Here is a 27,028-nt window from a genome sequence, read left to right as displayed (position 1 = left end):
CATCATAGAACACAACTATGATGGACCATTATGAGAGCATGTCAAGAGGACATCTCTTGATCAGCTGCTTGTATCTTTTCCAAGCTTCATAGAGGGATTCACCATCTCTTTGTCTGAAGGTTTGAACTTCCACTCTAATCTTGCTCATCCTTTTAGGAGGAAAGAATTTAGCTAGAAAAGCATTAACTAGCTTTTCTCAAGGGTCAAGACTCTTTCTTGGTTAGGCGTCCAACTAGAACTTAGCTCTGTGATGAGCGGATAATTTATACGCTTTTTGGCAATGTTTTTAGGTAGTTTCTAGTATGTTTTAGTCACTTTTTAGTATATTCTTATTAATTTTTATGCAAGATTCACATTTCTAGACTTTACTATGAGTTTGTGTATTTTTCTGTGATTTCAGATATTTTCTGGCTGAAATTGAGGGACCTGAGCAAAAATCTGATTCAGAGGCTGAGAAAGGACAGCAGATGGTGTTGGATTCTGACCTCCCTGCACTCGAAGGGGATTTTCTGGAGCTACTTAAGCCCAATTGGAGCGCTCTTAATTGCGTTAGAAAGTAGACATCTTGGGCTTTCCAACAATGTATAATAGTCAATACTTTGCCCAAGATTTGATGGCTCAAACTGGCATTCAAATGCCACCCAGAGATCCTTTTCTGGCATAAAACGCCAGAACTGGCACCAAATCTGGAGTTAAATACCCAAACTGGCACCAAAGCTGGCGTTTAACTCCAAGGATAGCCTATGCACGTGAAAGCTTCAAGGCTCAGCCCAAACACACACCAAGTGGGCCCCGGAAGTGGATTTCTACACTATCTACTCATCTTCTGTAAACTTAGTTTACTAGTTTAGTATAAATAGCACTTTTTACTATTGTATTCGTGTCTTTGACCTTTTGGAGAGTTCTTCAAACCCTTTTTGGAGGCTGGCCATTCGGCCATGCCTAGACCATTTTGTTCTTATGTATTTTTAACGGTGGAGTTTCTACACCGCATAGATTAAGGTGAGGAGCTCTGCTGTTTCTTATGAATTAATGCAAGTACTACGGTTTTTCATTCAATTCATGCCTACTTCTTCTCCAAGATATACTCTTGTACCTAATTCAGTTAAGTCAGACTAAAGGGGTGACCCGTGACAATCACCCTCTATCTTCAGTACTCGCTTAGCCAAGATCTGCGTGCCTGACAACCACAAAGCGGTCTACATGATGTTCAACGTAGTCATTGGACGACAGCCGGAGTATATTCTCTTAGGTCTCTAATCAATAATTCACATCGTCTCTCCTGACAACAGAGCATCTGAATCTGAGATTAGGATCTTCGTGGTATAGGCTAGAACACTAGACAGCATTCCTGAGATCCAGAAAGTCTAAACCTTGTCTATGGTATTCCGAGTAGGATCTGGAAAGGGATGACTGTGAGGAGCTTCAAACTCACGAATGTTGGGCGCAGTGACAGTGTGAAAAAGGATCAATGGATCTTATTCTGACGCTAGTGAGATCCGACAGATGATTAGCCCTGCGGTAGCTGTGCCTGGTATTTTTCATCCGAGACAAGAAATTCGACAGTTGATTAGCCGTACAGAGACCGTAGCTGGACCATTTTTACTAAGAGGATCATACATCTTACCATGGAAGGGAGCACGCATGATTGGATGAAGACAATAGGAAAGCAGAGGTTCAGGAGCAACAAAGCATCTCCAAAGGCTTATCTAAAATTCCCACCAATGAATTACATAAGTATTCCTATCTTATTTTACATTTTATTTATCTTTTAATTATCAATACCTCATAACCATGTGAATCCGCCTGACTGAGATTTACAAGATGACCATAGCTTGCTTCAAGCGGGCAATCTCCGTGGGATCGACCCTTACTCACATAAGGTATTACTTGGACAACCCAGTGCACTTGCTGGTTAGTTGTGCGGAGTTGTGAAAAGTGTGATCACAATTTCGTGCACCACTCTGTCTCTTAAAGCAAATGGAAAGAGCATCAGGGATTAACTCCATTAGTCTTTACAGTATCACAGATCTGTAAGAACTCAGCTAAAAACTTATGTGGATTTTCCATTGGAAGTCTATGAAATTTGCAGTTCTGCTGCAAAAGAGAGACTAACTGAGGCTTAAGCTCAAAATTGTTAGCTCTAATGCCAAGTACAGCGATGCTTCTTCCATAAAAGTCAGAGGTAGGCATGCTGAAGTCACCAAGGACCTTTCTTGGCTCCTCTTGAGGTTCGGCCATGTCCACTGTTTCTTGTTCAAAACTTTCTGAAAGGCCTCTTCTGGAGTGTTATGATTTAGCTTATTGTAAACGCCTCCTTAGAGTCTTCTCAGGTTCAGGATCAGGAGTCAAGAGGGGTTCTTTATCCCTATTCCTGGTCATAAACAAGAAGAAAAATAAATATGGAAAAGAAGAAAGCTTTTTGTGCCACTTGGATCAAAGAGCTTCCAGTTAGATGTGAAGAGAGAAGATAGAATAAGATTGAAAAGTGAAGATGGAAGAAGGGGAAGAAGAAGAAGTCGAATGAATAGATGTGAAAAGAGAAGAAGTATAAATAGAAAAAGTAAAGAAGAATTAAAATATTTTTATTTTTTATTTTATTTATTAAATTAATTTCAAAAATTAAGTTATTAATTTAAAAAGAATTGAAAATTTGTTAATGAATTTTCGAAAATAGAAGAGAGAGAAAAAGAAGAAGTTTTTGAAAATTAAGAGAGATGATAGTTAGTTAGGAGGATTTGAAAAAGAAAAGAGAGAAGAAGAGATATAGTTTTCGAAAATTAAGGAAGAAAAGAGTTAGTTAGGTAGTTTTGATAAAGAAGAGCGAGAAGATAACATATTAATTAAAAAAAAGATTGGAATTTTAAAATAAGATAGAAGATAAGATAAGAAAAGATTTGAAATTAATATTTGAAATTAGAAAAAGATAAGATAAGAAATTAAAGAGTTTTGAAAAAGAAATGATTTTTAAAATTGGACGTTAGAAAAGATAAGATAAGTAATTAAAAAGATTTGAAAAAGATTTTGAAAAGTTAAGATTTTGAAATTTTGTTTAAAAAAAAGATTTGATTAAAAATTTGCAATTTGAAAAAGATAAGATAATATTTTTAAATTTTGAAAAAGATATGATAAGATTTTGAAAAAAATAAGATTTTTTTTTAAAAAAAAGATATGGTTTTTATTTTTGAAAAGATTTGATTTTTGAAAACTTGACAACTAAGATATGATAAGATAAAATTTTGAAATTGAGATCTAAATTTTTATTTTAAAAATTTCAAAAATTATGTTAGAAATAAGTTAGAAAAGATATTTTTTATTTTTGAATTTTATGATGAAAGAGAAAAACAAGTAAAAGACACAAGACTTAAAATTTTTAGATCTAGCACCCCTTATTTTTTGAAAATTTTGGAGGGAAACACAAAGGGATACCAAACTTAAAAATTTTAAGATCAAAACACACAAAGACTCAAGAACGCTTTGAAGACTAACAAGAACTACAAAGAACACGACTCAAAGACTCAAAGAACACAAGAAGATAAAAAGAACACCAAACTTAAAATTTTTAGAAAATCAAACATAAATTTTCGAAAATCAAAAGGAAAATAACAAGAAAACACCAAACTTAAAGAATTGACACAAGAATTAAACAAGGAAATTATTTTTGAAAATCTTTTTAAAGAAAGACTTGAAGAAAACGCAAGACTCAACAAGAATAAGAACACAAGACTCAAACAAAGAACAAAAATTAAACCAAAAAAAATAAAAATATTTTTGAAAAAGGTTTTTAATTTGTTTTCGAAAAATTAAAAAGAAGAAAATAAAAATAAAAAACTCAAATAAAATAAATTACCTGATCTAGGGAGCAAGACAATCCGTCAGTTTGTCAAAACTCAATAATCTCCGGCAATGGCGCCAAAAACTTGGTAGCACGAATCTCCACACTTTCGTACTGTTGTACAAACAAGTGCACTGGGTCGTCCAAGTAATACCTGAGCGAGTCAGGGTCGATCCCACGAGGATTGTGGTTTGAAGCAAGCTATGGTTATCTTGCAGGTCTTAGTTAGGCAGATTAGAAGGTTGTTGGAATAGTTGTCTGATAAACCACTATTTTATGGTTTATATTGTGCTAACTTGAGTGGTTTTTATCAGCTTTTCACCCACTTATTCATATGATTTGCATGGTTTTACAATTCTTTCCTGGATTTATTCTATGATTGAAAACTTTCTTCCCAAAGCTTTAAAATTGTGTATTTTAATCCCCTTTATACCATTCGATGTCGTGATCCGTGTGTTAAGTGTTTCAGGCTTTATAGGGCAGAAATGGCTTAGAGGATGGAAAGGAAGCTTGCAAAAAAGGAAGGAGCAGCGATGCGCACGCATAACTGACGCGTGCGCGCGATTTGGACAAAATCACAGCGACGCGTGCGCGTGCTTGACGCGTACACATGGATTGAAGTTCGTCCAACAACGCGAGCACCTGCCTGACGCGCATGCGTGGAGAGGAAAATCATCAAACGACACGTATGCGTGACCAACGCGTACGCATGACAAGCGCGATCTGCAGAATTAACAGAAATCGCTGGGGGCGATTTCAGGCCGCGTTTTGACCCAGTTTTCAGCCCAAAAACACAAAATAAAGCCAGGGAACATACAGAGACTCAAGACATATAGACACAACATTCATAATTCACAATTTTAGGTTTTATATGTAGTTTTTAGAGGGAGAGGCTCTCTCCTCTCTCTTAGGTTTTAGGATTTAGGATTTCTTTTAGGATTAGGATTTCTACTTCTCAATTTCCAGGTTCAATGTTCCTTTTATTTATTTTCCCAATTTAATTTATGAACTTTTCCATGTTAGACCTGATTTCTTTTATTAATGCAATTTGAAGTATTTTAGATATATGATTTTTATTTAGCTTTCTATATTCTTAGATTTGGTTGAGTAATTTAGAGACTCTTGAGTTATGAAACTCTTTTGTTGATTGATAATTGAAAGTTGCTAATTGACTTGAATTCCACTAACTCTAGTCTTTCTTTGGGAATTCACTAGGACTTGAGGATTCATATTGATTTATCCAATTAACTTACCTTCATAGTTAGAGGTTGACTAAGTGGGAGCAACGAGCAATTCTCATCACAATTGATAAGGATAACTAGGATAGGACTTCTAATTTTCATACCTTGCCAAGAGTTTTCTTAACTATTGATTTATTAATTCCTGCAGTTTATTTCTCTTCTTCAAACCTTTCAAAAACCCAAAAATACTATTTTTCATAACCAATAATAAAACACACCTCCCAAGAAGAGTTTTGTTACTTGTGACAACCAAACTTTTGTACGAAATGATTCTCTGTTGGTTTAGAAATTATACTTACAACGTGATTATATTAGTGAATTTCTTTATTGGCAGAAATCCGCTCGTTATTGTCAAATTTGCATTAAAAGGAATATTGGAATCAACAATAGGGATATGTTGAAGGATTGGAGTTGCTTTGTCTTTCTGAGTTAACTCTGGTATCACTGTCTTCTTTGCTTGTGAATAATGCCTTCTATGGCAGACTATATGTGATCAATGCTGTGGGCCATGGTCATTGATCTGCTCTGCTACAGATTGAACGCCATTGGCCGGGGTCATCCAATCTGACGAAGGGTGAAGCGCTTAGCAGTTCAATCTCCTGACGATCCTACTCAAAACGCCACAGACAAGGTCGAATCTTCTGGATCAGAGAACGCTGCTTCTTTGGATTCTAGCCTACACCATGGAGACCCTAATCTCCCTAAAAATTGGCTAAACTGGTGTCTCAAGAAGTTCCCAACAAAGTCATGGATTAACCGTCTGAGAGATGTATAAACATAGTTGTTGGCTCGTGCTTTCCAATCACGTATTCACACGAACCCAAGTAGATGCGGGTGTTTGTCAGACACGTTTGTCTTAATGTGATGAACAGAGCTGATTGTTTGATCACCCTAGTCACCATGATGAAGTTTGGATATACATCTTAGAAACAGATCAAACACAGATCGAAGAAGAAACGGTAATACTTTTATTAATTCATAGGACTCAGCAGGGCTCTTCTCCTCAATCTAGGAGGTTTAGAAACTCATACTGAAGTAAAATACAAAGTAAAATGAAAATATGGTGTACAAGGTTTGAAGAAGGTCTCAATTACATAAACATAATCCCTTAAATACTAAACAGATAACTAGTAAAGGTAAAACAGTTTATTTAGTACTAAAATCCACTTCTAGGGCCCACTTGGTGAGTGTTTGGGTTTAGCTTTGATAAGATCCACGTGCTAATGAGGTCTCTTGGGCATGGAATGCCAGCTAGGGGGTTCTCATTAGGCGTTTGGACGCTGGTCTCTGCTTTTGGGCGCTGGACGCCTGGAAGGGTGCAGGTAGCTGGTGTTGGACGCCAGTTTTGGATCTTCTAATCCGAAGCAAAGTATGGACTATTATATATTTCTGGAAATCTCTGGAAGTCATCTTTTCATAGCCAGTAAGAGCTCTCCATTTGGACTTCTGTAGCTCCAGAAAAGCTCTTCCAAGTGCAGGTTGATCAGATCCGGACAGCATCTGCAGTACTTTCTCTATCTCTGAATCAGATTTTTGCTCCAACTCCTCAATTTTAGCCAAAAATTACCTGAAATTGTACAAAAATACAAAAAACTCATAGTAGAATCCAAAAATATGATTTTAACACTAAAACCTATAAAAATATAATAAAAACTAAAAAAAATACACTAAAAACTATATGAAAATGATGTCAAAAAGCATATAAAATCTCCGCTCATCATCTGGCACTATGGTTTCCCTTGTTTTCCCAAGATTCAAAATTTTTTCATATTCAGGCATCCTAATAAATAGTACATCCTATAGCATTAACTAACTACGGGCAATACGATCGTCAAGAATTAAAGTTCCGAATCCACTCTTGATGTTGCTTAATTACCCGCTTCATCTACCTTGTCCCGACGTCTTGTTCTAAGGAATTAGTGTCTTGGTGATTGCATTGAGGAATCGTACGTAATGCTACACTAAGCTCCAGTCATTTTTCAAAAGAATACTATGTTCAGAAGACATATGAACAACATGAATGGGATTCACAAGGGACTAGAAGGATGTCTTGAAGGGGATCAAACAAAACTATAGGAAAATGGCAGGATGCACAAGAAGAAAACTAAGGTGAATTCAAAGGAAGGCAACTCGACTCATAGCGAGTTTCCAATATTCAAGGATTAATCGATCATACTAAAACAAGTTCAGGCTCATTTCGAAGAGGACAAGTTCATGACTGGACACATGTGCGTAAGATATATAGTTGGGAAGATGGTCAAGAAGAATTATGAGATAGAATTTCAATACAATTTACAAAAGAATGCTAGACTAATTCGCGAAGATTCATTGGCATCCTCTTTCTCCCGCATAAAGGATTTGGTCCAGGCTTTGTTTAGTACTTACAATCTATCAGTCAAAAGGATAAATTCAAGACATTCCTCTCCACTACGTTCACAATTACCAAATTCAATTAATCACTTTACGCACCCATTGGAATTTATGATCTCTCAAGTATAACCCAAATTGAACATTTCAAAAGAAACCAACTTGTTTCTTCTGCGTCACTCTGATCGCTCGTCATTAAGAACTTATCCATCCATCTATAATAATCAAACTCCCTTTGTCTAATTAACTCAAGGTCATCTACCAATAATTTACCTAGGAATCATGGTTATTACAACTGAATCAAGTGCGGTGAATAAGTGTCGTACGTTAATAGTATGCAAGGCGGTTAGAGTTTGTATACCAGTTTTACCATTACCTTGGACGAGAGATCCATAACCTTGTCACTAAGATTGTTCTACCTTTTCTTCCCTTTCTCCGAATAGTTCCAAGACTTGTGCTCCTGTTTCCCGCATGTAAAACATAACCCTGAACCTAGCAGACACGGCTTATCTAGATAAAAATTCCCGCACATTCGGCACCTCAAGTCCTCTGAGTATTTCCTTCCTTGCTTCCCTTCTCCATTTCCTTGACGGCTGCCACCTTCCTCATGACTATTCCATCCCTGGAAGAATCAATATCTGTAACCATTCCTCTTAAACTCTTGAATCCTTGGGGTTGAATTCGGGTTGTACTCCTTTCGGTAACTCTCCCGGGGGTCGTTTATCCCATTACAGCCTTTCTTAGACATTCTTCTGCAACCTTGCTCTTGTTTACCAAGTCTAAGAAAATTTTGATCTCTATCAGGCCCATAGAACTCAATATATCACTCCGGAGTCCTCCTTCATATTTGATACACTTCCATTCTTCAATGTCTCCTAGAGCTCCTTGACAAATTCTAGAGAATCCGCACAGTTCCTTAAATATGTTTGTGTACTCAACAACCGTCATCTGACCCTACTTTAGTTGCAGCAGTTCAAGTTTCTTAGCCGTTTTGACTGAATTAGGGAAGTATTTCTTGTAAAACTCAGTTCAGAATGCATCCCAGGGTATAGCAGCATCACTCTACTGCAGAAGGCGTCGCGTTCCTTGCCACCAATACTGGGTTTCACACGCCAATTGATAAGCTGCAAATTCAACATGTTGATCTTCAAGGACTTGTTGTGCATGTAAAGCCCGTTCGATTGCTTCAAACCAATTGTCAGTCTCAGTAGGGTTTGTGGTTCCTCCGAATTTTGGTGGATGTATCTTTAGAAAAGTGGTGAAAGTGATCGGCCCATTTCCATCATTATCGCCGTTTCCATGGTTCGCTTGATTTTCTAACGCTTCGGCTGTCGCCTGCATAGCCGCAGCCATGTTTTCCAGGGTGACCATGAAGTTCACAGGGTTGTTTTCTGTCATTTTAGGATTTGAATTTCCTAGTCTACACTTCTTCCTCGCCCGCGATCGCGTCCATGAGTCGCCATATGGTTCCTCTTCACACCAAACAAGTGATATCAAGGTGATCAGTTTTAATATCTCTTGTCTAGTGCTTCCAAGTTCCAAATGCATACTCATGAATTTTATGGTATGTATATCAGTCAGATATCCTAATAGCACATAGACACATACACAGAGAATGCACAGAAGCATAGTCAGTCTGTCTCTCATGCTCTACAAGAACGAACTGTTCTGATACCATAATGTTATACCCTACCACACAGAGCTTTATGCTTAAGCCGTAAAACAGAGGTGGTGTGGTATTACGACCTCTAAAATAATATATATATATATATATATATATATAATGATAATAATGAAAAGGAAATAGTATACTAGGAGCCTTAATAAACGGGTAAAACAAAGATCACAAAATAGAACGTGCAACACTCAGAAATATGGATTTCTTGCGTGAGAAGAAAACTAAAGTTACAAGTATGATATAACAGAAACTAGGAATAGAGAACCAAAAGGAACATAATAACAAGCTCCTAACTTAGCGTGCGAAGCTAAGGCTGGCCGGAGAATATTTACATACGTAATATACAACCTTAAGCCCAAAGGAACATGTTTAAAAGCCCTAGTTCTCCATAAATCCTCTAGGAGGTACAATAGCAAAGTAGTAATATAGACATGAAGAGAGTCTAGCACACACACACACACACACACACACACACACACACACACACATATATATATATCAAAATAACAAAAGTAGGTCTCTAAAATATTCCACTTTACCACAGAAATCCAGACGCCTAGCATGGTGCCTCTCGACCTGCATCTGAAAATAACAACGCAGTATGGGATGAGAATTGGAGGGTTCCCAGCATGGTAAAAGTGCCACGCATATAAGATATAAGGTCATGGGAATGCCAGAGGCAATCCTAGGATGCCGACACTCAAATATAAAGCTTAAGGAATTAAAACAGAAACCATGAATCAGGGTGGTCATCTAAAGGTTCTCAACCGAAACCAAACTTAACTTGCACACTAATCTTTTCCACCTTTCCTTCGTTCCTCTGGCTTCTATGAGTTGCATAGACAAACAAGCAAAACAAGGCAAACACAAGTAGTTCACAAGTAATACAGATAGAAATTATAACAAATAGAAAATTATAATCACGTAGGCAAACCCATATAGTTCACAAGCAAGAAAATCATACAATATGCACATGATGTATGCCTGTCTTATGGCTGTTGATATCAACTATCGGTTACTTAGCCAGTCGGACATGTCCTGGTAGCTAACCGTGGATAAAACACCACAGGACGGGACAGGTATTACTCATCCACCCATGCTGATGTTTCACCAAAATCGGGGTAGGCAATACTCATCCACCAAAGCAGGTGCCACATCCTTAACCCAGATAGGCATTACTCGTCTATGCACATGCTAGGACTCGAATAAGAATTACTCGTCTATTCTTGGATAGGAATTGCTCATCTACCCTTGACATTACACATCGAATAGGAATTACTCGTCTATACTCACAAACATAGCTCGAATAGGATTTACTCGTCTACCCTCGCAGTCATAACTCGACATCTCAAAATAATCCACAACTAAACTTAGTTATCTTCATTAATCATATCTCAAACTCATAATCATGGCTTGGATAGGAATTACTCATCCATCCTAACAATCACAACTCACCACTATCGCTTTAATCACCATCACACTTTAAGGTCATTGATGAGTGGATAATTTATACGCTTTTTGGCATTGTTTTTAGGTAGTTTTTAGCATGATCTAGTTACTTTTAGGGATGTTTTCATTAATTTTTATGCTAAATTCACATTTCTAGACTTTACTATGAGTTTGCATGTTTTTCTGTGGTTTCAGGTATTTTCTGGCTGAAATTGAGGGACCTGAGCAAAACTCTGATAGGAGGCTGACAAAGGACTGCTGATGTTGTTGGAATCTGACCTCCCGGCACTCAAAATGGATTTTCTGGAGCTACAGAACTCCAAATCGCACGCTCTCAACAGCGTTGGAAAGTAGACATCCAGAGCTTTCCAGCAATATATAATCGTTCATACTTTATTCAGGATTAGATGACGTAAACTGGCGCTCAACGCCAGTTCCATGCTGCACTCTGGAGTTAAACGCCAGAAACACGTTACGAACCAGAGTTGAACGCCCAAAACACGTTACAACTTGGCGTTCAACTCCAAGAGAAGCCTCAGCTCGTGGATAGATCAAGCTCAGTCCAAGCACACACCAAGTGGGCCCCGGAAGTGAATTTATGCATCAATCACTTACCCCTCTAAACCCTAGTAGCTAGTTTTAAGTATAAATAGAACGTTTTACCTTTGTATTATTAATCCTGGATCCTGGATCCTGGATCATGAATTGTATTTTTTGATCCTGTGATCACGTTTGGGAGCTGGCCATTCGGCCATGCCTGGACCTTCATCACTTATGTATTTTCAACGGTGGAGTTTCTACACATCATAGATTAAGGGTGTGGAGCTCTACTGTACCTCAAGTTTTAATGCAAGTACTTCTGTTTTTTTATTCAATTTGACTTATTCTTGTTCTAAGGTATTCGTTGCACTTCAACTTGATGAATGTGATGATCCGTGACACTCATCATCATTCTCACCTATGAACGCGCGTGATTGACAACCACTTCCGTTCTACCTTAGACCGGGCGCATATCTCTTGGATTCCTTAATCAGAATCTTCGTGGTATAAGCTAGAATTGATGGCGGCATTTATGGGAATCCGAAAAGTCTAACCTTGTCTGTGGTATTCCGAGTAGGATTCCAGGATTGAATGACTGTGACGAGCTTCAAACTCCTGAAGGCTGGGCATTAGTGGCAGACGCAAAAGAATCACGGGATTCTATTCCAACCTGATTGAGAATTGACAGATGATTAGCCGTGCTGTGACAGAGCATTTGGACCATTTTCACTGAGAGGATGGGATGTAGCCATTGACAACGGTGATGCCCTACATACAGCTTGCCATGGAAAGGAGTAAGAAGGATTGGATGAAAGCAGTAGGAAAACAGAGATTCAACAGTGACAAGCATCTCCATACGCTTATCTAAAATTCCCACCATTAATTTACATAAGTATTTCTATCCTATTTTATTTATCTTTTAATTATCTAATCCAATCACATTTGAATCAGCCTGACTGAGATCTACAAGATGACCATAGATTGCTTCATACCAACAATCTCCGTGGGATCGACCCTTACTCACATAAGGTATTACTTGGACGACCCAGTGCACTTGCTGGTTAGTTGTGCAGAGTTCTGACTAAGTGTAATTCACGTGTGAGAGCTACCAAATTATTGGAGCCATTGTTGATGATCACAATTTCGTCCACCAAGTTTTTGGCGCCGTTGCCGGGGATTGTTCGAGTATGGACAACTGACGGTTCATCTTGTTGCTCAGATTAGGTAATTTTCTTTTCAAAATTTTTCAAAAATCTTTCAAAATTTTTTATTTATTTTCGTTTTTCTAAAAAATATTTTTGAAAAAAATAAAAGAAAATACAAAAAAATCATAAAATCATAAAAACCAAAAATATTTTGTGTTTCTTGTTTGAGTCTTGAGTCAATTTTTAAGTTTGGTGTCAATTGCATGTTTTTAAAATTTATGCATTATTTTTTCGAAAATTCATGCATTCATGGTGTTCTTCATGATCTTCAAGTTGTTCTTGACAAGTCTTCTTATTTGATCTTGATGATTTCTTGTTTTGTGTTGTATGTTGTTTTTCATATGCATTTTTGCATTCATAGTATCCATGCATTAAAGAATTCTAAGTTTGGTGTCTTGCATGTTTTCTTTGCATCAAAAATTTTTCAAAAATATGTTCTTGATGTTCATCATGATCTTCAAAGTGTTCTTGATGTTCATCTTGACATTCATAGTGTTCTTGCATGCATCATGTGTTTTGATCCAAAAATTTTCATGTTTGTGTTTTTCTCTCTCCTCATTAAAAAAATTCAAAAATCAAAAGAATATATTTTCCTTATTTCCCTCCAAATTTTCGAAATTTTGGGTTGACTTGGTCAAAAATTTTTAAAAATTAGTGTTTCTTACAAGTCAAGTCAAATTTTCAATTTTAAAAATCTTATCTTTTCAAAACTTTTTCAAAAATCAAATCTTTTTCATTTTTTTTATTTATTTTCGAAAATTTTAAAATTATTTTCAAAATCTTTTTCTTAATTTTATTTCAAATTTTCGAAATTATGCTAACAATTAATGTGATTGATTCAAAAATTTGAAGTTTGTTACTTTCTTGTTAAGAAAGGTTCAATCTTTAAATTCTAGAATCTTATCTTTTAGTTTCTTGTTAGTTAAGCAATTAATTTTAATTTTAAAAAAATTAAATCTTTTTCAACCATATCCTTTTATCATATCTTCTTATCTTATCTTTTTATCATATCTTTTTATCTTTTCATTTCATCATATCTTTTTCAAAAATTTGATTTCAAAATATCTTATCTAACTTCTTATCTTCTTATCTTTTCAAATTTAATTTTAATATATTTTTCAACTAACTATTTGACTTTTTGTTTGTTTCTTATCTTTTTCAAAACCACCTAACTACTTTTCCCTCTTTAATTCTCGAAAATATCTCATCTCTTTTTCAAAAATTCTTTTTAATTGTTTTAAATTTTAATTTTAATTATTTCTTATCTTTAATTTTCAAAAATCATTAACTACTTTTTCAAAATTATTTTCGAATTCTCCCTCTCTTCTCTTCTTCTATATATTTATTTATTTACTAACACTTCTCTTCACCTCTCTTCATCTCCAATCACTGCCTCTATCCTCACCCTTGTGATTGGATTCTCCACTCTTATTCCTTTCTTCCTTTACTAATAATAAGGATCCTCTTTGTCCAGATATAGAGGATTCCTCTTCCTTTTCTTTTTCTCTTCTCTTTCATATGTGCATGAATAAGGAAAAAGGCTCTCTTGTTGAAGCTGATCCTAAACCTGAAAGGACTCTGAAGAGGAAACTAAGAGAAGCTAAATTACAACAATCCAGGGCAACCTTTATGAAATTTTTGAACAAGAGAAGGAGATGGCAGCCGAACCCAACAACAATAATGCAAGGAGGATGCTTGGTGATTTCACTAAACCAATGTCCAAGTTTGATGGAAGAAGCATCTCAATTCCTGCCATTGGAGCAAACAATTTTGAGCTGAAACCTCAATTAGTTGCTTTGATGCAACAGAACTGCAAGTTTCATGGACTTCCATCTAAAGATCCTTATCAGTTTTAACTGAGTTCTTGCAGATTTGTGAGACTGTTAAGACGAATGGAGTAGATCCTGAAGTGTACAAGCTCATGCTTTTCCCTTTTGCTGTAAAAGACAGAGCTAGAATATGGTGGGACTCACAACCTAAAGATAGCCTGGACTCCTGGGATAAGCTGGTCACGGCCTTCTTGAATAAATTCTTTCCTCTTCAAAAGCTGAGCAAGCTTAGAGTGGATGTTCAGACCTTCAAACAAAAAGATGGTGAATCCTTCTATGAAGCTTGGGAAAGATATAAGCAGATGACCAAAAAGTGTCCTTCTGACATGTTTTCAGAATGGACCATATTAGATATATTCTATTATGGTCTATCTGAGTTTTCCAAAATGTCATTGGACCATTCTGCAGGTGGATCCATTCACTTAAAGAAAACGCCTGCAGAAGCTCAAGAACTTATTGACATGGTTGCTGTAACAACCCCGATTTTCGAGTACGCGGATCTTTTCTACAGGCACGAATTTCTCCAGAAGATCAGTAAAGGGAACACCTTTGCTGTATCATCAAGCATCTCAATCCTCATTGTCATTATGACATCTTTAAGCCAAAACCTCTTTTGAGGCAAGCTCGACAACGCGGCCACGGAGAACCTAGTTTTTGAACCGTATCGGTTAGGAGTTTTGATTCTAGTTTTCGTAAATAGGCTCAGTTTGACGAACCGGACTCGATTCATGAGAGAAGAAAGATAATAGTATAATATTATCATTATATTAGTATTAGAAGTTGCTTGAAAGATATCATAAGGTTACCTGGTCTGTTTTAGTTAAAAACAGGAAATCGGTTTAACCAGGTTTACGGTTTACTGGTGCAGCTTAGCACCAGCACTCTCTGATGACTTTAGCAATGCTAAGGGCTCATCATACATGTTTTATTCTCATAATAAATATGTTACTAGTGTCATTTATGCTAGTAGCTCAGAAAATAATTTTTAGAGATATTTTTACAAGTGTTCCGATACACCTAGTTTTAGTTGTTATACACCTGAGATATTTTAATATTATTTTAATCCACCTCCAAGCCAACCAATCACAACTCACCTTACACCCCCAAGACCTCCAAGGCTGTCTCATTTCATCATTTTGGCCGAAAATAACAAGAGAGAAAAGAGAGAAACCTTCATGAACACTTAATCTTCAAAGCCTGATTTCTTCTGAACTAAAACTCAAATCAAAATTCCGATTTAACCAAAATGATCCTCTCTTCTTTCTCTACATAAACATATAACATATCAAGGCTGGAAATAAGGTGATATGGCTGTCTCCCTCCCTCTTCAATTCGGTTTTCAAGGAAAACCATGTAAACATGTGTTTTCTTGATGTTTTTCCTTAGGAATCATGCTTAACTTGACTTGAGGGCCAAGAAACGTGAATTTCCAGCAAGTCTAAGGTGAGATATCTCTTCCTAACATACTGAGTGAGATTTGGTCAGTTGAGAGTTTTTGGATTTAAAGTTGTTCTTGATGTGATTTAGGAGGAAAAAGTGCTTAAGGACCACCTGAAAGTTTGATTGAATTAGGAGCAGCAAAACCAGGTAGGGTGTCACGAAATTAATCTTGATTATTTGTGTTTGAGATGTGTGAATGTTGTATTATTTGGTTGTGCTAAAAATTGGTTGCATATATGATTGATTCATGGTGAAAATTTGGTGAAATTCTGATGAAATTTGATGAAATTTAAGCTTTAAAGTTCATGTTCTTGGGCAGCTGGGAAAAATGAAACCCTAAGCTTAAATTGAGGTTCAATTTTTGTTGAAATTATGTAGAAAAGATGGGGTTTTAGTGGCTGCTAATTTATTATGAATTATAGTAAAAATTGGTAGCTGAAAAGACTGAAAAACGGGTAAAAATAGAGAAAGAATCTGAAGAATTTATGAAGAACATGAAGAACACTTTGAGTGTGATGAAGAACAATGAAGAACAGGCCTTAGATCTTAAAAAGGGCAAGGAAGTAAAATTTTTGGTGTTTTAGGGGTTGTCTGGTAATTTCTGAAAGTTAGGGTGGTAAAAGTAGAAATATTAAAAGTTACGGGTGGTAAAAGGTGAATTTTAAAGGTTAAAGGTTAAAGTAAAGTTAATTTTCAAAAATATATTAATAAAATAATAAATAATAATAAAATATTAAATAATAATATTTAATTAAAAATAATATTTTAATAAAAATAATAAAATAATGTAGAAAAGGCAGTTTTCTGTAAAAGCTTTAGAAAGACAACTTTAAGTGCAGAATCTCATAATTAACTTCATAAAACACTTAGGGAGTGGTAATAACATGTTAGTGAGGCAAAGATAAAGAAAAAATAAAAAGTTAAAGAAAAGATAAAAATCGAAGAAAAAGTCTGTAATGTTTTAATGACAGAAAAACAGATAGAATTAGTGAATGAACTAGGGCAACATAGTTAGTCCTTGAGTTGCGACTAGGGTTAAGTATTATATGAAAAGTTAAACTGTTTCAGTATAGACTTAATGAACCTATACTTGGGACAGGCTAACTATTCATACCGAAATTTACATAAGCTTTAAATACATATGTTAAGCAGAGAAACCAGAGCAGAGTAAAGAAACACAGAGAACAGAGTAACCAGAGCAGAATATAGGGATATAGAGAAAAGAGTAATTTGAGCAAAGTAAAAAGACACAGAGAAGAGAGTAATGTGATAAAGAGAAATGGTTTGAGTTAAGATGTTGTAAAAGTAAAAGCTGTAGAGTTTGTATAGCATGATTGAACAGAGAAAGAAAGAGGTACAACATAAGAATGTGAAAGTGATGATGAATAATGAGAATGTTAGTGAATGATGATAATGAGAATGATTATGTAAGAATCTGCTGCAGAGAGGCAGTCAGATAGATGGTGGTACGACCACTGAGAACGCTTTCCTGGGATACCTTGCTATAATGCTTTGCTGTAAGACAGAGGTTGCTTACAGAGGTATCAAGATGAATGTGCTCCTGTAAGACAAAGGTTTCTTATAGTGAGTGTGTTGTTGCTCCTGTAAGACAGAGGTTGCTTACAGTGAGTATGTTGTTGCTCCTGTAAGACAAAGGTTGCTTGCAGTGAGTCTGTTGGGCGTATATCAGCTAATAAGTTTCGCCCTGCAAGATAAAGGTTGCTTGTAGTGGATACCCTGCAAGACAAAGGTTGCTTGCAGTGGATATTGCTAACAGGAAAGCCTTATCCAGACAGAGGTTGCTGGGTAACGTCGGGAGCGGGTATGTAACCGACAGATGAGCTCATTACCTGCACTAGGGCTAGACATGCATCATACTTGGTTGTGCATTTTCTCTATTATGATTGTTGCATGAATGTATACTTTCTTTGTTTGTATTCTATTCTCTGTGTTTGTGTCTGTGTTTTACTTTCTTGTATTCTTCTGTTTGTGATCTTTTTCTATTTTCTCTATTTTCTCTATTTATCTGTCTTCTGTTTACTACTTCTCTATATTCTGCTATTAGTCTGCTAAAAAACACAAAATTAATGAACGTAACTAATAATCCCGGCCCTACTAAGAACTCCCCAGTTCTTACCCCTTCTCTCTCCCTTCCCCCTCCAGATGGAAGCATGAGTACCCTTCCGTAGTTCACTGATGACTGTTCGTAAAGTGAATTCCGCTCTAGGTAGTCTTCTGAGTCTAGGGTGAATCTCTTTATCTATGTATATGTATATACTGTGAGACCAGCCAACGTCTGCACCCCGTTCGTATGCGCACTTTAACCTGAATCCTGTGTACGAAACTCCCGTTGTGTGGCTACTTGATGAGGTACCAGAGGGACGTCCTATGGCAATGTCTGATCGTGCAGAGGAATAGCAGATGATGTCCTACCTTTGCTGACGTTCACTTGACTTGAGTTTTGAAGACTTAGAACGTACTTTCCTTCGCTTTAGTAGTTTAGAGGGACTAGGCGAGTATAGAGTCTAGGCTAGCCTGGGTGCCAGCTTAGGGATTTCTTGAACAGGTCAGGACCTGGGATGTTGTATATATATATATATATATATATATATATATATATATATATATATATATATATATATATATATATATATATATATATGTATGTATATAGATATTATTTAGCTATATCTAGGGGTGTTCTAACTAAAAGTCTATACTCTAATAAAGGCTGGATCACTGAATCTTGTTAGCTGCTTGTGATGTATTTATGTGTGGTTGTTTATAACTATTTTATCTGTTATTATTTGTGAATTGATTATAAATAATTATGTTTATTAATCCAAATGTTTTCAAAAAAATACACCTCGCAAATTAACTACGCTTTTAACAACGAATCAGGCTCACATGATAAATAATAGATAATAACTAGGAAGACAAATTATTAGCGCTCAGTTTCCGGTGTGTCCTAGGCGTATTGAAAATTGGGTCGTTACAGTTGCAAATAACCAATTCATGTACACTTCTGAGAGGAATTTCGTGAATAATGGGACGCCTCAGAGGAAGGGAGTTCTTGAAATTGATGCTCTGAATGCCATATTGGCTCAGAACAAAGTGTTGACTCAACAAGTCAACATGATCTCTCAAAGTCTGAATGGATGGCAAAATGCATCCAACAGTACTAAAGAGGCAGCTTCTGAAGAAGCTTATGATCCTGAGAACCCTGCAATAGCAGAGGTAAATTACATGGGTGAACCTTATGGGAACACCTATAATTCATCATGGAGAAATCATCCAAATTTTTCATGGAAGGATCAACAAAAGCCTCAACAAGGCTTTAATAATGGTGGAAAAAATAGGCTAAGCAATAACAAGCCTTTTCCATCATCTTCTCAGCAACAGACAGAGAATTCTGAGCAGAGCCCCTCTAATTTAGCAAATTTAGTCTCTGATCTGTCTAAGGCCCCTTTAAGTTTCATGAGTGAAACAAGGTCTTCCATTAGAAATTTGGAGGCACAAGTGGGCCAGCTGAGTAAGAAAGTCATTGAAACTCCTCCCAATATTCTCCCAAGCAATACAGAAGAGAATCCAAAAGGAGAGTGCAAGGCCATTGATGTAATTAATATGGCCGAATGCACAAGGGAGGAGAAGGACAAAAATCCTAGAGAGGAAGACCTCCTGGGACGTCTCTCAAACAAGAAGGAGTTCCCTATTGAGGACCTAAAAGAATCTGAGGCTCATATAGAGACCATAGAGATTCCATTAAATCTCCTTCTGCCATTCATGAGCTCTGAAGATTATTCTTCCTCTGAAGAGGATGAAGATGTAACTGGAGAGCAAGTTGCTCAATATTTAGGAGCTATCATGAAGCTGAATGCCAAGTTGTTTGGTAATGAGACTTGGAAAGGTGAACCTCCCTTACTCATTAGTGAACTAGATACATGGGTTCAGCAAAAATTACCTCAAAAGAGACAAGATCCTGACAAATTCTTAATACCCTGTACCATAGGCACCAAGACTTTTAACAAGGCTCTATGTGACCTGGGGTCAAGCATAAATCTTATGCCTCTCTCTGTAATAGAGAAGCTGGGGATCATTGAGGTACAGCCTGCCTTATTCTCATTACAATTGGCAGACAAGTCAGTAAGACAAGCTTATGGATTAGTAGAGGACGTGTTGGTAAAGGTTAAAGGCCTTTACATTCCTACTGATTTCATAATCTTAGACACTAGGAAGGAGGAGGATGAATGCATCATCCTTGGAAGACCTTTCCTAGCAACAGCAGAAGCTGTGATAGATGTTAACAGAGGAGAATTAGTCCTTCAATTGAATGGGGACTACCTTTGTTTAAGGCACACGACTATCCTTCTGTAACAAGGGAGAGTAAGCATGCAGAGCTTCTCTCAATATAGAGTCAAATAGAGCCCCCACAATCAAACTCTAAGTTTGGTGTTGGGAGGCCACAACCAAACTCTAAGTTTGGTGTTGGGACTATACAACATTGACCTGATCACCTGTGAGGCTCCATGAGAGTCCACTATCAAGCTATTGACATTAAAGAAGCGCTTGTTGGGAGGCAACCCAATTTTTATTTATCTAATTTTATTTTTATTTATTTGTTATTTTGTGTTTTAGTAGGTTCATGATCATGTGGAGTCACGAAAAAAATATTAAAATTAAAAACAGAATCAAAAACAGCAAAAGAAAAATCACACCCTGGAGGAAGGACTTATTGGCGTTTAAACGCCAGTAAGGAGCATCTGGCTGGCGTTCAATGCCAGAACAGAGCATGGATCTGGCGTTGAACGCCAGAAACAAGCATGGAACTGGCGTTCAACGCCAAAAACATGCTACACATGGGCGTTAAACACCCAGAACGTGCACCACTTCGGCGTTTAAACGCCAGAATGGTATGCTAAGGCATTTTACATGCCTAATTGGTGCAGGGATGTAAATCCTTGACACCTAAGGATCTGTGGACCCCACATGATCATCTCAAGATCTGTGGACCCCACAGGATCCCCACCTAACATATTCCCACCTTACCTCCTAATTAATCCTATAACACACTTTCCCAAAAACCCTTCACCAATCACCGCAATCTCTCTTCCCAATTACCCCCTTCACCACTCACATCCATCCACTCTTCCCCATAAACCCCACCTACCTTCAAAATTCAAAAATCTTTCCCACCCAAACCCACCCTAAAATGGCCGAATCTACCCTCTCTCACTTCCCTATATAAACCCCTCCATTCTCCTTAATTTTCACACAACACACACCTCTCTTCTCCTTCTTGGCCGAATACACCTCTCCCCCTCTCCTCCATATTTTCTTCTTCTTCTTCTTCTTCTTCTTTTCTTTCTTCTCTTGCTCGAGGGCTAGCAATATTATAAGTTTGGTGTGGTAAAAGCATAAGTTTTTCGTTTTTCCATTACCATTGACGGCACCTAAGGCCGGAGAATCCTCTAGAAAAGGGAAAGGGAAGACAATAGCTTCCACCTCCGAGTCATGGGAGATGGAAAGATTCATCTCCAAAGCCCATCAAGACCACTTCTATGATGTTGTGGCCAAGAAGAAGATGATCCCTGAGGTCCCTTTCAAGCTCAAGAAAAATGAGTATCCGGAGATCCGACATGAGATCCAAAGAAGAGGTTGGGAAGTTCTAACCAACCCCATTCAACAAGTCAGAATCTTAATGGTTCAAGAGTTCTATGCCAATGCATGGATCACTAGGAACCATGATCAAAGTATGAACCCGAGTCCAAAGAATTATCTTACAATGGTTCGGGGGAAATACTTAGATTTTAGTCTGGAAAATGTGAGGTTGGCGTTCAACTTACCGATGATGCAAGGAGATGCACGCCCCTACACTAGAAGGGTCAACTTTAATCAAAGGTTGGACCATGTCCTTATGGACATATGTGTTGAAGGAGCTCAATGGAAAAGAGACTCCAAAGGCAAACCGGTTCAACTAAGAAGACTGGACCTCAAGCCTGTGGCTAGAGGATAGTTGGAGTTTATTCAACGGTCCATCATCCCCACTAGCAACCGATCTGAAGTTACTGTGGATCGGGCCATCATAATTCATAGCATCATGATTGGAGAGGAAGTAGAAGTTCATGAAGTCATCTCCCATGAATTCTACAAAATAACCGATAAGTCCTCTACTTTGGCAAGGCTAGCTTTTCCTCATCTTATTTGCCATCTATGTTACTCAGCTGGAGTTATCATAGAAGGAGACATCCTCATTGAGGAGGACAAGCCCATCATTAAGAAAAGTATAGAGCAAACAAGAGAGCCTACTCATGAAACCCAAGAGACGCATGAGGAAGCTCATCACCAAGAAATCCCGGAGATGCCTCAAGGGATGCACTTTCCTCCCAACAACTATTGGGAACAACTCAACACTTCCTTAGAAGATTTGAGTTACAATGTGGATCAATTAAGGGTGGAACATCAAGAGCACTCCATCATTCTCCATGAAATTAGAGAAGATCAAAGGGCAATGAGGGAGGAGCAACAAAGGCAAGGAAGGGACATAGAAGAGCTTAAGGACATCATTGGCCCTTCAAAAAGAAGACGCCACTAAGGTGGATTCATTCCTTGTTCTTATTTTTTTTCTGTTTTTCGGTTTTTATGTTATATGTTTATCTATGTTTTGTGTCTCTACTTCATGATCATTAGTAGTTAGTAACTATGTTTTAAAGCTATGAATAATTCCATTAATCCTTCACCTATCTTAAATGAAAATTGTTTTTAATTCAAAAGAACAAGAAGTACATAAATTTCAAAAATTGTCCTTGAATTTAGTTTAATTATATTGATGTGGTGACAAAACTTTTTGTTTTCTGAATGAATACTTGAACAGTGCATAATTTTGATCTTGTTGTTTATCAATGTTAAATTGTTGGCTCTTGAAAGAACGATAAATAAAGAGAATGTTATTGACAATCTAAAAAATCATGAAAATTGATTCTTGAAGCAAGAAAAAGCAGTGAAAAAGCAAAAGCTTGCAGAAAAAAAAAGCAAGCAGAAAAAGCCAATAGCCCTTAAAACCAAAAGGCAAGGGTAAAAAGGATCCAAGGCTTTGAGCATCAATGGATAGGAGGGCCCAAGGAAATAAAATCCAGGCCTAAGTGGCTAAATCAAGCTGTCCCTAACCATGTGCTTGTGTCATGAAGGTCCAAGTGAAAAGCTTGAGACAGAGTGGTTAAAGTCGTGATCTAAGGCAAAAAAGAGTGTGCTTAAGAGCTCTGGACACCTCTAACTGGGGACTCTAGCAAAGCTGAGTCACAATCTGAAAAGGTTCACCAAATTATGTGTCTGTGGCATTTATGTATCCGGTGGTAATACTGGAAAACAAAATGCTTAGGGCCACGGCCAAGACTCATAAAAGTAGCTGTGTTCAAGAATCAACAAACTTAACTAGGAGAATCAATAACACTATCTGAAATTCTAAGTTCCTATAGAAGCCAATCATTCTAAACTTCAAAGGAAAAAGTGAGATGCCAAAACTGTTCAAAAGAAAAGCTACATGTCCCGGTCATCTGATTAGAATTAATATTCATTGATATTTTGGAATTTACAGTATATTCTCTTCTTTTTATCTTAATTGATTTTCAGTTGCTTGGGGACAAGCAACAATTTAAGTTTGGTGTTGTGATGAGCAGATAATTTATACGCTTTTTGGCATTGTTTTTAGGTAGTTTTTAGCATGATCTAGTTACGTTTAGGGATGTTTTCATTAGTTTTTATGCTAAATTCACATTTCTGGACTTTACTATGAGTTTGCATGTTTTTCTGTGATTTCAGGTATTTTCTGCCTGAAATTGAGGGACCTGAGCAAAACTCTGATAGGAGGCTGACAAAGGACTGCTGATGCTGTTGGAATCTGACCTCCCTGCACTCGAAATGGATTTTCTGGACCTATAAAACTTCAAATGGCGCGCTCTCAATGGCATTGGAAAGTAGACATCCAAAGCTTTCCAGAAATATATAATAGTCCATACTTTATTCGTGATTAGACGATGTAAACTGGCGCTCAACGCCAGTTCCATGCTGTACTCTGGAGTCAAACGCCAGAAACACGTTACGAACCAGAGTTGACTGCCAAAAAACACGTTAAAACATGGCGTTCAACTCCAAGAGAAGCCTCAGCTCGTGGATAGATCAAGCTCAGCCCAAGCACACACCAAGTAGGCCCCGGAAGTGAATTTATGCATCAATCACTTACCTCTGTAAAACCTAGTAGCTACTTTTAAGTATAAATAGAACTTTTTACCTTTGTATTATTAATCCTGGATCCTGGATCCTGAATTGTATTTTTTGATCCTGTGATCACGTTTGGGGGCTGGCCATTCGGCCATGCCTGAGCCTTCATCACTTATGTATTTTCAACGGTGGAGTTTCTACACATCATAGATTAAGGGTGTGGAGCTCTACTGTACCTCAAGTTTTAATGCAAGTACTTCTATTTTTTTTATTCAATTCGACTTATTCTTGTTCTAAGATATTCGTTGCACTTCAACTTGATGAATGTGATAATCCGTGACACTCATCATCATTCTCACCTATGAACGCGCGTGATTGACAACCACTTCCGTTCTACCTTAGACCGGGCACATATCTCTTGGATTCCTTAATCATAATCTTCGTGGTATAAGCTAGAATTGATGGCGGCATTCATGGGAATCCGGAAAGTCTAACCTTGTATGTGGTATTCCGAGTAGGATTCTGGGATTGAATGACTATGACAAGCTTCAAACTCCTAAAGGCTGGGCGTTAGTGACAGACGCAAAAGAATCACGGGATTCTATTCCAACCTGATTGAGAACCGACAGATAATTAGTCGTGCTGTGACAAAGCATTTGGACCATTTTCACTGAGAGAATGGGATGTAGCCATTGACAACGGTGATGCCCTACATACAGCTTGCCATGGAAAGGAGTAAGAAGGATTGGATGAAAGCAGTAGGAAAACAGAGATTCAACAGGGACAAGCATCTCCATATGCTTATCTGAAATTCCCACCATTAATTTACATAAGTATTTCTATCCTATTTTATTTATCTTTTAATTATCTAATCCAATCACATTTGAATCAGCCTGACTGAGATCTACAAGATGACCATAGATTGCTTCATACCAACAATCTCCGTGGGATCGACCCTTACTCACCTAAGGTATACTTGGACGACCCAGTGCACTTACTGGTTAGTTGTGCGGAGTTGTGACTAAGTGTAATTCACGTGTGAGAGCTACCAAATTATTGGAGCCATTGTTGATGATCACAATTTCGTCCACCAGTCATCATCATTTGCATCCCATCTTTCACTCAATTGAAATTCATTATTATCTTCTTCATAATTATATAAGTTCAGTTAATACTTCTCAAGCTTAAAATCACCCCATTTACAATCATTAGTTCACTACTCCACAACTTGCTTCACGCCCAAGTTACTACCTCTTCGTAATTACATCTCATCACTGAGTATCCAACAAAGGTTTTGGGGTTAAAAGAGTAAAAATAAAGGTTTAGAGGTTTAAAATCACTGAAAGGTCACGCGTATGCGTGGGCGTACTTCTTCCTTCCACGCGTACGGAAGCATTTTGCTCGCATACACGAGATGCCCAACCCAAAAAGGTTGGTCGCATACGCAAGCTTATGCAGAACAGCAAAAATGCTGAATGCTGCAGAATTTTCAATTTGCACTCCGAACTTCCGACGCGCATAACTTTTTCGTTTTAAATCGTTTTCCATCCGTTCCTCAAATGGCGTAAACTTCACATACCCAATTTTTATATGAAACAATTTTGAAATAATTTGGGGGTTTGGAAGCCAAGTTATGGCTTGTCAAAGTTCGGCCAAAAATCAATTTTTCACAAAAACCTCAGACCTCAATTTTCATCAAAAATCAAAACTCAATACCAATATTCTATACTTCTAAACAGCACCTGAACCTATCAAACGATTAACTAAGCCTTCTCATTTATTCCATTACACATTATTATACAACTTATCAAATTCACCCCCAAGAACTCATAACCAACAGAATCTCACACTCATTCATTTTCAACACAAATCATACATAGTCTTCTCTTATGCAACATCACATTCATTATTATCACATAATCTCATCATCATTAGTACTCAACATTTGCCGTCATCAATCATTCAATATACCTTTCAGCCACCGAAAGAACAATCATCAACACTAGTCATTAATCCTCAACCATACATGCCATACAACCTATCTTAGGGTCATCTAGCCTAAGTTTTCACAAGACATTATATATTAAATACGAGAAACCTAAACCATACCTTGGCCAATTTTCTCGTATAACCCGAGACAACACAATTAAGCAAGCACACATGCCTCCAACACTAAATTTCAGCAACCAAAACCAAATCCAAGCCTCCAATATTCCACTGGACCCACTAATTTCTCAAGTCAATTTGATCCTAAAATATCAACTTAACCAAAATCTCAACACCCAAAAACCATACCATTTTTGGATTTTAGAAGAAGAAATTGAAACTGAGAATGTGGTTTCCTTACCTTACAATGTACTGGGCTTTGTAGAGCTCGTCACTGCGGACGTGTGGCCACAAACGGTACGACGATCAGAGCTCAAAGCGAAAAGTTGTGTGGAATCAAAGGTTGAGTTAGCGTTTGTAAGTTTGAGCATTCTTCCCCCTTTTTGCTGAAGTGCTTCAGCTTTTATGCATGCAAGAGAGAGAGAATGAGCTGAAGCTCATAATTTAACTGAGTGGGTTGGGCCCACGGGCTAGGTTTGGACCCGGTTCGATCGGTTCGACCCGTTCGACCCAATCTTAGACTAAATTCTTTGTAATTAGTGTCAAAATTTTTATTTTAATTAGCTCTATCCTATTTTACTACAAAATTTACATTTCTAATTTTCTCTATTAAAATTGAATTTATTAACTAATTATCTACTAATTTTTCAAGGTTTACAGTGGCTGCAAGTTGGACGCAGTGGCGGCGGCAGCGGCTGCAGCTCCGGGTAAAGCAATGCCGAGTGCGCCAGAGGGGGATCAAATGCGGCGCAGATCACCGGTTATCCCATGCGAGCTCGCGACGGCTGGCGGTACGCTGGTTGGAGCTGCGACGATGGTTTTTTTCCATGTGAGGAGGGGGAGTCGATGGAGATGCAGGGAAGGTAAAGAAGGAGAAGGAATTAGGGCAATTTGGTTTCGTATTGTATTGGGCCAAATTTTAACTTCTGAAGTCCAACATTAGAAGGTGATGGATGGTACAATGACTTCAACCCCAATTCTAAGGATTTCAATTCTTTTGGTCTATATTCAAATTTCTGCAGCAATTTTATTTTGTGGGTTTTGGATTGAACAAAAAATTTTTCAATGGGATCTTGGTGGTTATTTTATTTTATTTATTTATTTTTTGCAGTAGAATAGGAATA

General features: G+C 37.4%; 1 non-coding gene across 1 annotated transcript; it reads right to left on the bottom strand.

The window, feature by feature from the left end:
- Positions 1–14,368: 14,368 nt before the first annotated feature.
- On the bottom strand, positions 14,369–14,472 carry LOC112714007 (small nucleolar RNA R71). The gene has a single exon (XR_003158965.1). It is a non-coding gene; the product is annotated as a small nucleolar RNA R71 (small nucleolar RNA).
- Positions 14,473–27,028: the final 12,556 nt, after the last annotated feature.

This window comes from Arachis hypogaea, chromosome 9 (genome assembly GCF_003086295.3).
Source record: "Arachis hypogaea cultivar Tifrunner chromosome 9, arahy.Tifrunner.gnm2.J5K5, whole genome shotgun sequence".
Lineage (NCBI taxonomy): Eukaryota > Viridiplantae > Streptophyta > Magnoliopsida > Fabales > Fabaceae > Arachis > Arachis hypogaea.
This window is presented reverse-complemented; position numbering and strand designations above follow the sequence as displayed.